At 40.3% G+C, this 17,142-nt stretch overlaps 1 protein-coding gene across 35 annotated transcripts in view; it reads right to left on the reverse strand.

Annotated features, from left to right (window-relative positions):
• Window positions 1-15,818, reverse strand: part of mical3a (microtubule associated monooxygenase, calponin and LIM domain containing 3a) — a 93,280-nt gene extending 77,462 nt beyond the window's left edge. For 25 of the 35 annotated variants that reach the window (XM_055008923.1, XM_055008879.1, XM_055008904.1 and 22 more), the window contains exon 1: window positions 15,628-15,818. The gene's annotated coding sequence lies outside the window, so the exon portion shown is untranslated. The remainder of the gene's footprint in view (window positions 1-15,627) is intronic. The other 10 variants (XM_055008916.1, XM_055008918.1, XM_055008914.1 and 7 more) reach the window with 4 other exon arrangements.
• Window positions 15,819-17,142: the final 1,324 nt, after the last annotated feature.

Here is a 17,142-nt window from a genome sequence, read left to right on the forward strand (position 1 = left end):
GGATGGCACAAATAAGGTTTGAAGCATGACCCGTTACCATGGCAACCATGCTTTTCCTGCCCTAGCCGACGAGAGGATTCAGAGCCCTGTCAGCTACGATGTTGCCAAGTGTGTCACATCCATTTTGGCGGGAGAAAAATAGACCTGGTTTGGAAAATGTACAATATTGTACAGATTTTTACAGATTTTGCCAAATTAAGTTTGGCCTCATCCTTGGACTTCTTGTTCACAACACATAACTAGTGAAGACTATAAACTTATTTAAGCTCTGCTCAAACAAATATTAAAAACACACTGCCTCCTCCACTCTGATGCATGTTTTCTCTTCTGCAGGTGGTGACCTTCATATAACATCCTGATTTAAAAGGATCAGCCGTCATTTCTGTCTTACTGAACTTTACTATGGTGGGAGAGTATAAACATGCCAGACACAACAGTGCATGAATATGAATAATTGCATCTAAATCCACGGAATTAGATGGGTTAATAAGCTGAATTACATTCTACCACAGGGTTATATTCAGGAGTGCTGGGAGACAATGAAAATACAGTTCCAGTGCACAAGAGCTGCATGTTCACCTCATTACAAAACTTCATTAGTTATGATAATGGATCTGCTTTAGACACGTCATAGCTCCCGTTATATAATATCAAAACTCAAGCGATTAAACTGAAGCTTCCTTGTGTCCTTTAAGGAATATTTATCTTACGTAATAATAATGAGCTGGATATTTTCTGTATGTCGTTACTGAAGATTGGTCTGTTAAAATACACTGAAACAGAAAAACATGGTTGCACAGAGAAGAAAGAGCAAATAGACACCATCAGTCAGGACATGGAAGTTAAACACATTTTAAATCAACATTTTTTTTAATTAGCTGTGTCTATGCGATGTAGAAAAAATGCAAATCTACAACTTCCAACCTTGTCAGCCTCAGCTCAGACAGAAAAAATAACTGCTGACTGAAGATACACAACTAAATCCATTGTTCCATGTCGTTGGTACTTATATGTATGCTTTTGTGCTTGTACATTCACTGCATTTTCTATTAGATTTTATTTTCCCAGCAGTGTTGGAATTATGTATGTTCTTTTATTTTACATAAACTGCTTTTGGCACAACATTAATTCACACAAACGCAGCATATCTGAACTTAAACTGGACATATTTCAGTATTAAAATAACAGTCTTCCAATTTCACAGCCTGTGAAAACAATTGTGCAACATCTTCTACAACTCTGAAGGGAGTTTTCCTTGGCTAAAAAAATATCCATAATAATGTCAACACTGTTATTTTATAAGATGTGAGCTTGGGATTGAGACTTCGAAATCAAAACAAGAATGTATTAGAAAGTGGGTGTGGAGTTCGACAGATGTGTGCATTCGGAAGGCATCTAATAGGGATCTAATAAAGGATCCTATTGAATTCCATTATAGGAAGAACATGACACCTGTGCTTTTGGAACCTGACTCATACGGATACTGCATAAAATATGGACATCTTAACATCTGCCACTTCGATTTAGTCAAACTTCATGAGAGCGGAATACTAAATCTCCCATGCACCCTTTGTGCACTTACATGCATCAGTAAAATTACAACATAAGAAGTACCGTCAGCATAGAATAACAGCCGCCTTTAATTTTATTAGTGCATTTGCGCTAATTACCTGAGGAAGAAGCTGCAGTCCTCTTTGCATCCAGAGACTTGTTAAGTGTCATCAGTGTTACTTTCCATGCTCGCCTCAGAGGGTGTGATTAATCTGTCCTGTATCAAATACCACATGGTGACTGCAAACTAACTGTGCTTGTGACTGGACCAGAATTTTAATTGTAGTCTGGATTACCAAGGTGCCCTCTCTATCTAGGTTTTACCCCTCTTTTTCCCCCTTTTCACACGCTCCCTCTGCAGTATCATTACAGTGATGGGGCTATTTCCCTGCCAGCATGCACTAACTGTAATCAGTAGTCAGTAAACACAGTCCTCAGCAGAGCTTGTTTCATTACAGTCAGACACAATGCGGAGCTCAGCTGCAGTTTACACAACGACCGCAGAGCTCAGTACAAATCAATTCACATATACAGATCCACACTCGGAGGCCTGCAGGAGGATTTTGTCCGTCTGTAATCAAAAACCTGAGCTGATCGCATCAGACACAAGCAGAGCTGAGGGGGCTGTTTTCTCAGTCCGCATCAGAGCTGAAATGTGCTCGACCCCCACTTGACCTTGACTTCCAATGTGAGAAGTCTACAGCGTTAAGTTTTCATCGTCGAGCTCTCGTTTTGCATTTTTTATCTGCAGCTCGTATGGGCAGATGTTGACTCAGTAATTCCACAGCAGGCTGAGGTCATGGTTTCAGTCAAGTCCCGAACTCGATACAAGGTGGTCATGATGGTCGCGTTCTGCAGCGTTCACAACGAGTCGGTGCATAAACACAGCCCAAGGACGGAAACCAAACACCCCTCCGTCCTCACTCCAAAACCATGGACAAACACACATGAACGCACACATACCTGGAACACATACACATTCATTCAACCAATGCACGCTACACACACAGAGATACACACATACAGAATGTTGCTGTATTCACTATTATCGGTGTTGCTGCAGGAATCAACACACTGCAAAAACTCAAAATCTTACCAAGTCTATTGGTCTTATTTTTAGTCAAAATGTCTCATCCCACTTGATTTAAGATAAATTCACTTAACAAGAGACATTTCAGCAGATGGAGGGACTTGTTTTAAGACAATGCATCTTAAATGTCTTGTTAAGTCAAACAATCTTGAAATGATCTTGTTTTGAGTTGTATTTTAGAAGAAAAGTCAAAATAGGTTTAATACATCTCAAATTAGGAGGTTACGTGAAAGCAAAATCTATTTTTGAGTGAAAAACTGCTATTTTTTAGCATATATAGACACCTAAGCTTGACAATCCTGGTAAAATAGAGCTTAAAATAAGTCTTCCAGCTAATTTTAAGATCTCAATATTCTAAATATCATATCTTATTTCAAGAAATCTTACCAAACCATTTTTTCACTTATTTCAGCGTAAAGTTCCTTGAAATAAGCTTTTTTCTTGTTTTGAGAGGGGCATTTTTTCCAGTACAAGCAGCTTTCAATGGCTCAAGAGAGGAAACGTATTACTACACAGTGTTTTAACATCTTGTCGACAGTTCTTTTTGATTTTCACGTATTATAGCCAACATTAGAGACAGTTTTACCAGCTGCAGATGCTTTAAAAAACCCCTGAAATGTATTAGTATTAGTTCCTATAATAATGATTTTCTCTGATCTCTCTGTGGTGCGTGTCCACAAAGCAGCCTCCTGCCGTCAGCCCCGAGGCTCTCAGACCGTTTGTGGAAGCCAATAACACAACAGGACATGTCTGCAAGACGGAGGTGGGTTAGGGTTAGGGCTGGAGAGTTCAGTTATTTAAAGATTACACACTAAAGGAAAAATGCTGATGTTTCCCTGCCTGGAAAATATTGTGGATGGTCGTCTTACCACAGAACATCCCATAATTCCCACCACATTCATGATCTCTGCACCACATATAACACAATTACACAAATAAGTGGTTTTCCAGAAGGCTTTGCATACAGGTAAGGAATAAAACTAATAACTTACAGGTAAACTGGGGTGCATGAGCCAGCAGTGCAGGAGGGTCAATATACAACTGAGGGACTTCTGAAGTCCATGGCATATATCTTGCATATATTTTTAATAAAAGTTTAAAAAAAACTTTTTTTAATGTTCATTATGATCATGTCTTTACAAATTCCATAATTACTTATTATGGAAACAATCACTTATTAATAAAAAATGACTGGATATCACTAAAATGTCAACTAAATAACCACCCCAATTTAATAACAACCACCTTCTAATTAGCTAAACAATAATAAAATGAGCTGATTCAAAAAATAGTTTGGATTGTGTTCTTTTTATTGAGATAATTATGACAGATATTTCTTTTTTGGCAATATATCAAATTTTATATGTAAAATAATAAATTGTATCTGTGGTCTGTGGTCATTTTCAGTCTGTTTTTGTGGTCATATTGCAATTTTTGTAGTTATTTTGTGTGTCTCATCATTTTGTGTCTGTATATGATGATTATTTGTCTCACTGAGTCATTTTGTGTTTTTCTGTGGTCATTTTGTGCCATATTTTGTCATTTTGTGCATTTTTGTGGTCTTGCGTCTTTTTGTGGTTGTGCTGTCTATCTTTGTGCTCATTTTGTTTCTTTTTTGTCATCATTTTGTGAATTTTTGTCATCATTTTGTGCATTTTTGTGGTCATGTTTTGTGGTCATTTTGCACCCCTTTGTGGCTGTTTCCTTTGTGGTAATTTTAGGTGTTTTGTAGTCATTTTGCAATTTTAGTTATTTTGTGTCTCTCGTCATTTTGTGTCTTTATATGATAATTATGTGTCTCATTGAGTCATTTTGTGTCTTTTTGAGCCTTTTTTGGTCATTTTGTGTCTTTTTGAGCCTTTTTTGGTCATTTTGTGTTTGTCAGTTTGTGTCTCTCTTTGGTCATTTTTGGTCATTATCATCCTGTTTGTGGTCGTTTTGTCTCTTGTATGATAATTTTGTGTCTCATTTAGTCATGTTGTGTTGTTCTGTGGTCATTTGTGTTATTCTGTAACACAAAATGACAAATTGTGTCTGTGTCCAAGAAATCCCTTTCAACTGAATTACCCAAAAACACCGCTCCAGGAAGTGTGTTAATTCCAGATCACATTGACCCAAGAACAGGTGTCATGTTTCTAGCCTTAATATCGACTGGATTTAGGAAGTGACAGCTTGAATGGAGATGTCAATGAATCACCTAACAGGGTTTCTAACATGATCCATTACTGGCTTCTCATAGCAACACATTGATCCATCTCCAATTAGACATGAGTGATGCACTCTGGGGGAAACTTTCAGCTGTCACATTTTTAATAATTTATGTGTAACTACATCAGTTTGATATTTGGTTCTGGCCCTAGATGCAGTAATGGTGCAGTTTGTGCCTCTCCTGCTGCTCAGCTCTCCAAATTCTCACAGTGGGCCTTATCAAACCAGATCTATGCCCTCCGCGCCGATGGAAAAGAGAAAACACACAACTATCGTCTGCAGCTGTTCAAATATTGTGACATGGGATCTTTGGCTGGCACAAAGAGCGCTTGTGATGAACGACCAGGACACAAAAGGCTAAAAGGAACGGGAGCTCATGGCTGCAGCTCGTCCCCGGCTCTCTGCTCAAACACAAGCACCAACGCTCAGCAGAGCATTTATCGTGTATTCTGCTACACTTCATGCAGAGCCGTGACCTCTGCCCTCTGACAAAGAAACACCACAAAAAGAAACTCCACACGCTGTAAGTGTCCGCCAAAGTTCACCACCAGCAATCACGTAAAACAAACATCAGCAAATCAGAGGAGCAGCATTATCTACATAAACCATGAGCTGAATAAACACTGCAGCGAGCAATGATTTTTAAACAGAACTCTTATCAAAGGAAGACAGAGTAATTGAATTCCTTATCTTGTGAAAGAACAGAACTGCTTTTGTTCTGCTGTTTGCCCTGCTTTGTCACTCCTTGGAAAGACGTTGGCAGTCATTTATTCATCCCACTGCTTGTGTTCGGTACACTTTGCAGCTTCTGTCACACCCATCGCTGAGGATCAAACGGACAAAGCCTCAGTTTTTACAAGTTCCCCACACCTCTTTTTAAAATGGAACATACACTAAGTCCTTTCTCTCATCATCAACAACTAGATACTCAAAGGGATTATCTGGACCTTAATGGTAGAATGATTCAATTTATTAAAAGCAGGGACAAGTGGTAAATGTGATGAGAAATTTAGCTCAAAGCATTGTTTAGAGCTGAATGGAACTGCTATTCACCTTAGCGTGTTAGCATGCTAACATTTCCTAATGAGAAGAAACAAACAAGCTTTTATTTTGCAAACTGTTTTGAGCTTAAATTTTTTTTAAAAAATGACCCAATTATGGAACTAGATTAAGAGCTAAAGCCCAGAGGATGTTAGCTCATTCACTATCACATAGGCCAACCTCATGGTGGACCAAGAGGAAACATCACGCAATCATCAAAACAATTAGGAGTCATCCCATGGACAGTATAGGAGTCATGAATGTCTTGTCAACTGGGCCAAAAAACAAAGCATCCATTTGATTAGACTAACATTTTAAAGCTACAATTATCATTATCAGCTAGCAATTATCATTTTTGCACTACCATGTTTATGTATTCCTTTCTAGCTTTGTAAATATCTGTATATAGTGTTATGTTTATTTTTTTTACTACTATTTTTCTCTTCTACTTTCTATAGTTTTTTATTATTCTCTACTTATTTCTAGGGTGACACCAACAGCCAAAACTAAATTCCTTGTATGTTGTGTACGTACTTGGCCATTGAAGCTGATTCTGATTCTGATTCTACTATGCATCAAAATGTGAAGCAATTTATGTGTATTCACTTTTTCATTGCCAATTCATGAAAGAATAGTAATGTAACTTGAAAAATGAAACCTTTCTCGACTTCAGTTCAATTCAAGAGTTCTTAGAATAGCCAAATGATATGATGTTTATGATCACGCAACCCCCTCGTTCATTCCCCTGCAGCATCAACAGTTAGCTTAGAAATGAAGTCCCAGCATCATCTACACTCCAATCTACACATGAGCATAAAAAACAACAACAACAACAATAAACAAAAGCTTTCTTTAGTGGCCAAACAAGAACATTACCAAGGTCAGGGAAAACACAGGGTCAGCATCAGCAGGGTATTTGATTCATAGATTGACAGAAGAAGGAAAAAAAACATAAAGTTACTAAAACTATAGTCACACATAGCCAGACTCCACTTTGCTTTAGTGCTGTGTCAGCCCTGGAAAGCTAAATATAGCCTGTAATTTCAAATGTAGTTTATAGTCAGACAATAATAACAGTGTAGCTGTATTTATCTCATCTGTCAACATGATGCCAGTCAGTCACGTTCAGTCTCATGTTTGTCATGTCACTGTTTTGGCTGATGGCCAGGATGCTCCTTCACTCCTACAGCATGCTGAGTGCAGTTCTCTTTTCAGCCACTGGTGTCTTTACTAACAAAGGTTTTCTGAATGTTATACAGAGAACCTTTAAATATATCAAATCTGAGACGCATAAAAGTTTGAGTGTTAGATTAAAATATTGGCTCATTACAAAAGCTCTTTCAATCAACAAAGAGGACTGTCAAGGAGAAAAACATGACATTTCTATTAAACGCTGCTGATCCTTGAAAGGCTCGACTGCTTGTTAAAAACTGGAAAATGAAAAACAGATCAGCAGAGAACGCAGCCTTTCGATTACAGCAAGAAAGAGAAGAGAAAATCACGTCAGAGCCCAGCTATTCTGATAATCCCAGAGCTGAGGCACGACCTCACTCAGAGGCCTTGCATGGAGGATGTCATATCCGCTTTTCTTCTGGGCCTGATGAGGCTCTACAGACTTGGCTCCTCATGAGGCATGAAGGTATGAAATGATAGTTTGATCTAAAGGGGCCTCTGGCATATCTGGGTTACCGCAGGGTTCCTGGATACAGACGTGGCTCAACGAGGAGAGAGGCCCACTGAACTTTCATAGAGATAATTTATACATGACAGGTTTCTTCTTATCTTTCCAGCCTTAAAAATATGAGAGACATCTTCAAAGAGAATAGTTTTATGTTGTGATACATCCCCCTGCCAAGTTGTGTTTCTGTAATAACAGGTTTGAAAGCAGGATATTTTTTCAGATAGTGAACAAATAGCACAAAACATCCATCCATCCAGTATCTATACACCGCTTAATTCTCATTAGGGTCTCGGGGGGCTGGAGTCTATCCCAGCTGACTTAGGGTGAAGGTAGAGTACACCTGGACAGGTAACAGTCTATCACAGGGAGACAAACACAGAGAAAGAGAAAAACAATCACACTCACATTCACACCTATGGACAGTTAAGAGTAATCAGTTAACTTCAGCATGTTTTTGGACTGCAGGAGGTAGTCGGAGAACCCGGAGAAAACCCACACATTCACAGGGAGAAAACACAAAAAAACACAGAATTGAATCTAAAAATTAGTTAGCTTAGCCTGTAGATACTTCTAGTTTCAAACATATGAAGCCATCTCTTCTGAAATGATTGCTGGCATGACCTTAAACTAGTAATCTGTGTGATCTCACTACAAAAAAAATAAATAAATAAAATGGGATGGTGGTTTTCAAATGAGTTACTCCATTTAAGGCTTTTATTTTGAAAATGACCACAAATCAACAGCTAAAGTCAAGGCAAACTGCTGGAAAATAACCAGCCATGTGATTTTTTTAAAAGAACCGCACACAGTTTTAGTAGGTGGGCATTATATCTGCATTCATGTGAACAACACCAAGCATTTCCCAGAGTTTCCAGAGGCCTGAGCTTGTATAAGATATGCTTGTGCATGTGTCTGAGTGAATCACATTTGGCCTGCAGCTCTCATCCTGACATTAACTCTGATTTGTGACCTCATGTCTTTGTTTTCTCCCCCCTCATCTCAGCAAGTGAACTTATCATTAAGAGAGGAAGGGAAAGGTTTTTATTATCGCCCCTTGAGCGAACAAAAAAAGAAGAACTCCGCTGAGTCATTCCACTAGTGAGAGGAGGAACTAAAATGACAAGAGATTTCCCTCTAGTTGAAGTTATTATACCTCACTTATTAAACGGAGGCAGCGCTGGCATGCAGTCTAGATTGAATGCACACCAGCATAATTACAGTGCACATGTCTTGTATACAAGCTGGATGTCACCCAAAAGAACAACACTCATTTCAGCCGGAGCAGGCATCCCATAATTTTCTCATCCAGCAAGGGTGTGGAGCAGCAAGTTGGGTAACTTCTAAATCCTGTAGTCAGCCTCTCTGCAGTGTCATTTCACGGGTTACCGTGGTAACTGTGCACTCCCGGTGTCCCTGTCAGCTGGTGGACTTTACAGAAGCCGTGGCTGCATCGGTCTCGTTCTAATCTGTGACATCGTCTCTGATCTCCTCTAAACTTTAGGAAAGAGATGTGGGCGTTTCAGTGAGGTAATGTGACACCCTGTTCAACCAGAGGCAGGTAACTTCTACAGACAGCTCATGTGGTTGCCTGAAATGAACCCGTTCTCCCCTTGCTGGGGAAAAAATCTGCTTAAGGCAAGAATAAAAACAGATCCAGCCGCACCCACGGCACCCAGCCACACTCAACAGGACAAAATACATCTGGGGCAAAGACGGATTCCACAGTCCATCCGCCAGGTCGGCCTGAGCTCACCCGGTTCAAGGAGGAGCAGTGGATTTGTGGAAGTAGCATGAATCTCGCTGCTCAGCTCTCCTGTCCATCCCTGAACCTGCATGAGTGCCCCGCTGGAATCCCCACCCAGGCAGACAGGCTTTCTTTAATCTGGTATTCAGCTCGGATTCCTCATCTGTGCTGTCTATGTTTTCACAACCGCAATGTCCCCTGACAAGTTTATGCCATTTTAGCCGGTTACTAGGTTACATGAGTGTTTGTTTAGCTCCGTTGTGATGAACAAGCAAAATCCAAGACTCAAGAGCTGGACAGAAAAGTCAGATGGTATTGAGAACAAGAACCGATTTCTATGAATAAAGTGGCTGATTATACAGACACATATTTGAAGGCAGTGAAATAAAAGGTCGATTATGACTTCATTTTTTGACGTTTCTCCAAATTTAAGGAGGATATTCAGTTTTATTTCTTTGCATATAAGCTGTAAGAAGTTGGCTTTGATGCTTGACAGGCCTTCATTCCCCATATATTGGTGTTCCTCATGTGTCAAATTTGCATACATTGATGTTTTAAAATACCAAAGTCAATGCAAGTTACTTTTCACGTAGTTTTTCTAACGCATCAACTCTCTGTTCACGTTTTCAAAAAAGGAACAAGGTTTTGCGGCTGTTATACTTGGCTAGCAGTTGTGTTTACTCACTATCAATATCAAGTCTCTCAGTTACATCTCAGGTTTTGGAGCTGGCTGAGTCTGGCAGTGATGTGATTGACGCACCGCCTGTCTGAAAGTTGATTCCAGCACGATCGGGGCAAAGTATCAGGGAGACAGCTGCAGTGAAGTCCACTTTGGACCCTCTGCCCTCTGTGTGTGTGTATGTTGTGTGTGTGTGGACATGAATCATACGTCTGAATGTGTGTTGTATCTATTTATGAACATCTGACCCCGTGTCTGACCTCATGCCAACACCCTCTGGCCTGTGTGTGTGTTGAGATGTGTAACTTCAGCTCTTCTCCAAGTTCAGGGATGATCTATCCTGTTTTCCGCCTCTCTGCCCCTCGAGTCTCAGATATTTACTCTCTGCTGACCTACTTCACACTCAGGCCTGCATATTCACCTGTACTCGCATTAAGTGTAAAAATGTAGCAGACGAGAATACACACAGACGCCTGAAATGACACATTACCATCTATGTTTATATAGCAGAAAACATCTGAAAGTTGGAATACAAATTTCTCTCAAACTTTATGCACTGCAAAAACTCTAAATCTTACCAAGTTTATTTGTCTTATTTTTAGTCAAAATGTCTCATCCCACTTGATTTAAGATATATTCACTTAACAAGAGACATTTCAGCAGATGGAGGGACTTGTTTTAAGACAATGCATCTGAAATATCTTGTTAAGTCAAACAATCTGGAAATGATCTTGTTTTGAGTTGAATTTTACAAGAAAACTCTAAATAAGTTTAACCCTTGTGTCGTCCTGCGGGTCAAAATTGACCCATTTTAAAGTAAAATATATTTTCACAGTGAAACTTCTGATGTCCACATTTTCAACCTTTTTCGGAAATCTTTGAAAATTTTTTGGGTGGAAAAAAAGAAATGTTAAAATGTTTCTTAAGAACATTCACATAAAAATCAACCAAAATCCAGCGAATTTCGCTGAGAATGTGGAGAACGTTTTTCAAAATTTTCAGAAATTTGGGGAACTTTTTTTGCTGAATTTTTGGATTTTTTCTGACAAGGAAACTATATTTTTTGGTGCCGTAAATGAGGACAACAGGAGGGTTAAAACATCTCAAATTAGGAGGTTACATGAAAGTGAAAATCTATTTTTGAGTGAAAAACTGCCTTTTGTTTTTTTTTTTTTTTTTTAATAGCATATCTGGCTTATTTTAAGACACCTAAGCTTAACAATCCTGGTAAAATAGAGATTAAAATAAGTTTCTCAGCTAATTTTGAGATCTCAATATTCTAAATATCATATCTTATTTCAAGAAATCTTACCAAGCCATTTTTCACTTGTTCTATTGGCAGATTTTTTTACTTATTTCAAGGTAAAAGTTCCTTGAAATAAGTTTTTTTTTCTTGTTTTGAGAGGGGCATTTTTCCCAATGTGAAATGAAAGCTGCATGTGTCGCTCACTAGTTTATTTGTTTTTGGTTTTATTTTGTCCACTTAGGGGCAAAACAACAAGCTGTAAACACGGCACTGACACATTATGAAGTTTTCATGGCTAATATGCTAACAAACAGTTTTCTATTTATACATGCAATGAGCAGATATATATTTGGATGAATGAAATTTACTCTACTTTTGACTCAGTTTTTCAGTCGTTGCCACTTCCTGACACTAATCTGTCTCTTTTGCTGCCTTCTGCAACCAACACCTTAAATTAGGAGCCATAAACCCAAAACAACAACCCGAATTACAAAAAAACATGCCCCTCTGAAGGCCACTGCTATGATAATTTCCTGTAGGTTTGTTGTTATGACAACTATATTAGAGTTAATGTTGCCTTTGACCTATTATTAATACACCGTCTGTCCAAAAAAAGGTTACCACTTGGATATAATTAAGCAAATAGGTAAGAGCCTTCCATTGGATGACTACTGCAGTGATGAATGCATTTAAGCTGCATCAACTTCTTTAACCCAAGCTGATGCAGTGAGGAGCTTCTCACTTCTTAAACAACCATGTTGGAAGACAAATCCTGTGGTGATGGAAAGGATGTTAATCTGTCTCAGAAGGGTCAAATTATTGGCCTGCATTTAGCAAAGAAAACAACTAAAATCAGACTAAGAACCATCCAACGTGTTATGAAAACCTGAAGGATAGCGGTGAAGCATCATCTAAATGTGGTTGGAACAAACTCTTAGACAATCGTAGGCAATCAACAGGTGAATTCATGGCTATGTTTAATAGTGAAAGTAAAAACATTTCTACAAGCCATTGTGCTTGGAGAAATGAAGGGAACTCAAAGGATTGGGACTAAACAGCTGTAGCTCTAAGAAAACCACTGATCAGTGAGGATGATCAGAAAAAAAGGCTTCAGTTTGCTAGGTTCAGTAATTTTTATTAATAAGTGATTGTTTCCATAATAAATAATAATGGAATTTGTAAAGACATGATCATAATGAACATAAAAACATTAGTTTTTTTACTTTTAATAAAAAATATATGCAAGATATATCTCTTGGACTTCAAAAGTCCCTCAATTATACATTGACCCGACAAACAATTGAGCTAATTTGTGTATTTTATGTTTAACTTGTCCTGAATCTTTACTCCATACTAGTTAACATTCCATATATGTACACGAATATACAGAAATTGACAAACTGACTCATCTGAGGAGCTCATTCTATAAAGTAACAATGTTTTAGGTGCTAAATTGATTACCTCGAGTGACGTGGTGGAGATCAGAACTCTGGCTGCTGACAGCCTAAAAAGTTTTCCAACGAAACTCCAGAAGATTTGGAGTATCTTTTCTCATATACAGAGAGTTGAACAGCACTGCTTTCAACAACTCTCAGACTTTCCCCTCCCTTTCTCCCCTTCATTCAGTCATCCTTCATGGATGCTGAACGCAGCACACTTCATTTGGCTGATGTCTGCTGATGAGGTTTGTTAAACTGCAACTCCCAGCTCAGTAGGAGCATGAAGGAAATGACAGCAACAAACCGTTTAACAGGATGGACTTTTTTAATAAATCGTGGAGAGATCCAAGATAATCTACTTCAAATGCCTTTAACAGTCTTTCCAGGTGAACTCGTGTTCAGGGCAACGTCAGCCAAAATGTTTTGGATTCTGCAGTTTCTCCACAGAGCTCCATCAGACACAGATGCAAGTTTTGTGATTATTTATAGAGCCATGTTTAGTTACAGCCTCTCCACAGATCTACAGGGATCACAATAATGATACTTTGTTCTCTCGTCTTTATACTGTCACAACTGAATTCACATGTCTGAAAAGGGAAGTCACATGCATGATAAAAGATAATAGTCCCAACTCTAGACCAAACACACCCCTGCAGCGTCCATCTGTTGGCCAAAGCTTTTAGACAAATAATAGCTTAACAGGATTACCTGCCGATTATTGTCCGGCCGGTACACAACCAAAACACAAATTTTGAGGCTCAACTAACTGTAAAAAAGCTACAAGGATGTGTTGTAAATGCATAAAAACACCAAACTAACCTCAAAAAACTACCCCTTTTCACTTATTCATTAACTTTGTCATCATTTAACCTGCATTTATTTTGTATTCCTGGTGCAAAATAAAGCTGGAACAAACATTTTCAGTGGATTCCCTCTCCTCTCCCCTGTAAACACTAACGGTGGTTGCTGCTGCTGCAAAGCGTCCTGAAAACATCCAGAGGCTGCGGTCTGCAGGAGGACAGCAGTGCAGAGAGATCCAGTGTCTGCCAACTGGGATTAGCACTGTCAGAGGATCAGCTGTGGCATACCGGCTAGCTTTATAAAGTTTAACAAAATACCACAGCCACTGCACTATATCTGCTCTACAGTGCTTTTACTTGAGTGTTCATACTGTCCACCTTGTCAGCACGTTTTTTAATGTGAGTGTGTTTGGACTGGGATGAACCACAACAGATAGTCTGGAATTTAGAGACAAGACCGATGAGTGGTCTGTCCTAAATACCAAAAACTTACACGGCTACTTGAATAATTAACCCAAAACATGAAAAAAGCATCGTCATCTTCCATAAACTGCGCATTCATCTCCTTAATTTTGAACAACAACACTCCAAGAGCCCATGTTTCCTTCACTACATGTAATCTCCCATGTCACTCTGCCACGTCTCTTACCGAGCACAATAAACATTTTTGATATGTCAACTTCTCCGGCCGAGGGGACAACAGTCCGGCCTGTGGAAGACGCCTGGCAGCAGCTGACAGGCAGGATCAGTGTCTGAAGTCAGAGCAGAGGGCAGCTGCCGAGCAAACGGGGCCACTCTCTTATGAATGACAGCTATTCACCTCCCCCTTGAACATCACATGAGCGCTGCCTCCTACTCAGCACGGCGCAGCACAATATCACAGTGTCTTCTGATACAGTAGAGCCTGGTGGGGAGGGAGGCAGGAACAGAGAACCTGCACTGTGACCTTGAGGACAGGGATCGTCCACTGGAGACAAAACAGTTTGTGTAAATGACTGCAACCGGCTCTGACACGTTGCAGTGTAATGGTGCATCTAAAACAGCCACTTTTGCTTCTAAACCTGCAGCAGTAAGTAGGGCAGCACAAGCCACTGGCAAAAAAAGAGCCCATCATATTCTTTTTTTACCCTCCTCTAACCTTCACGTCTCTTTCCCACAGCTGCTCGTTCATGTGTTATGAAAACAGACGATGGTGGAGGTCCTTGCTTCCTCCTCCTCCTCTGTTACATCAGACGAGTCTGCGACTGGAACACACGTGGGCAAAATGGAACCTTCTGTTTACAACCTTTTGTGTCTGCATCTCTAGCTCAGAAATCAACCTCCTGCCTCCTCATGTTGCTGTGTCTCCTGATGCCAACGTCAGATGGAGAAATGAGAAAATGACCCAATTAGTGGGCAAAGATAACCTGGCAGAGGGGGAGCAGGAGGGAAGATGATGATGATGAAAGAGGATGGAGAAGGCAGGGAGAGAGTTAGTAGCATCATCTTCTCTGGTCTGGTGGTCTTAGAAAGAGAAGAAAAGATGATAGAAACTGTATAAACTGGTGGTGTGACTCTCTAAAAGTGGAAACAGTGACATCCCTCGGTGACAGCAGTGCCAGCTGGCCCTTAGCTGGATGCTGCAGGAGATGCCTGGGTGCTGCAGTAGCTTTATTAGCCAGCCATTGATTCATTCTGTAGGTAGCCGCAGCACTGATGCTGTATGTGAGAACGCTGCATGTAGAGAATTGCATAATAGATAAAGCCACGCTGGTAAACAAGGAGGGCGAGGACCACATCCTCCCACAGCAGCACCACTGCAACAATGCACACCGCTGTAAAGGACATGAAAAATACTCGCTCATTCATCGTCATCAAACCGCAGGAATGTCATGTTCTGACAGCAGAAACACACACAGATGGACACGCAGCACACAAACGTCTGCAACTAGACTGCATCAAGTGCAGTCGACTCCTCGAAACACTTCGCCTGGTTACTAAAACAAACACTGAGGAAAGACAAGCCTGTTTGCAGTGCTCTGGTTGACAACGTCTCCCTATTGCATGTATAAATTCCTGAGATGTGACTCTCATTAGAGCCACACAGAGCGCACACACACACACACACACACACACACAGCTACAAACAGTGGATGGGAGGCTACTCACGAGAGCTTCTGGATTCTCTGCTGTGATCAGTGAAAAAAGAGAAAAGGAATCCTCTTGTCTGATCTGTCAAAAAGGATTTCTATCCCACTCGCCCTCCTCTCTGCTCTCACTGTCTTTGTGTCTAAAAGCAGCTGAAGACAGAGAGAGGCTGATCTGCAGTGCTGAAACTCTGTCAGTGTGCTAATGCCTGGATCTGCCTGCTTCTCTCCTCCCTGTCCTCCCTCTCCTCCCTCTCCTCCCTCTCCTCCCTCCCTCACAGTCTCCTCCAAGGTCAGTGGCTAGAAACTGCCTGTTTGACTCCTCCCTTAGTGGACAGCACCCTCCACCAGGCTGGACACCCCGGCAGTAATTACCATCATGATCCAGATTAACTCCTGGGTGTGCTCTTGTTGTGTTGTGCTGGGCCGAGCTCGCTGAGCCGGGACGGGACAACTCACAGACGGGATTACAGCAGGGAAGGTTGGGGAGGGGTTAAGGGTGGTTTAGACCCCACAAGGAGAGCAAGAGGCAGCGAGGATGGGACACTTTCAGCTCTGCATGGAGACAAGAGACACAAAATGAGAGAAAAACAAAGCAAAACAGACAGAACCATGATTTAAATGCACCTGCAAGGACTGAAACGTACAGACGAGTCAAATCACAACACAAGACGTCATCAGGAGAAATTAACGGCTTGAAATAAAGAGATCACTGGCAGTTTTTGGGTCCTTGGCACAGACCATCACATGAAAAAAGACTTCCTCTCTCGCTGCAGCCTAATCTCCTGAGCATGGACACAATGTCATGGAGGAGACCAGAGTTAAACAGCTTAAAACCAGGAGCAGATCAGACCCAAGGAAACTCCCTGAAGTGATCATCTGTCAACAGCTTTTTACCTTATCAGATAAAGAATCAGATTTTTATTTATTTTTTGCTGCTATTTTAGCTTTAAAAGCATCAAAGGTCATCACCTGGACGGTGAATATTGACAGTTCGAGTGTCTAATACTTGCTGAGTTGTGCGTCTGTAGAGTCAGTTGAGGAGACTTGCTGAGCATTTAGCTGCATCACTCAGTGGCTTTAGATCCTTTGATGGGATTAGAGGCGAGAAGCGTCTGATGGGATGAGATAGAAGCAGGAAGTACTCTGTTAGCAGCAAGATAAATAAAAGCCCACAACAAACCTATCACAATGGCTGTCCGCTGATAGAATTCCTGAATTCATTCTGTTTTTTTGAGAGGAATAATGCTTGTTTTCGTACTGTCTACAAATCAGTTTAGTTTGTTACTGAATATAATACTTGTTTGTTTAGATCAGTGATGTCAAACTCATTCTAGTTCAGGTTCCACATTCAGCCCAGTTCATCTCAAGCGGGCCGGACCAGTAAAATCACAGCATAATAACCTATAAATAACCACAACTCCAAATTTTAATCGCAGGTATCTAGAACTGAACAATATAGTATTTTACTTTATGATCAAAGTCAGACAAAACAAGACCAAAAAACCCCACCAAAAACAAGACAAAATGACAAAAA

Source organism: Amphiprion ocellaris, chromosome 3 (genome assembly GCF_022539595.1).
Source record: "Amphiprion ocellaris isolate individual 3 ecotype Okinawa chromosome 3, ASM2253959v1, whole genome shotgun sequence".
In the NCBI taxonomy this organism is placed as follows: domain Eukaryota; kingdom Metazoa; phylum Chordata; class Actinopteri; family Pomacentridae; genus Amphiprion; species Amphiprion ocellaris.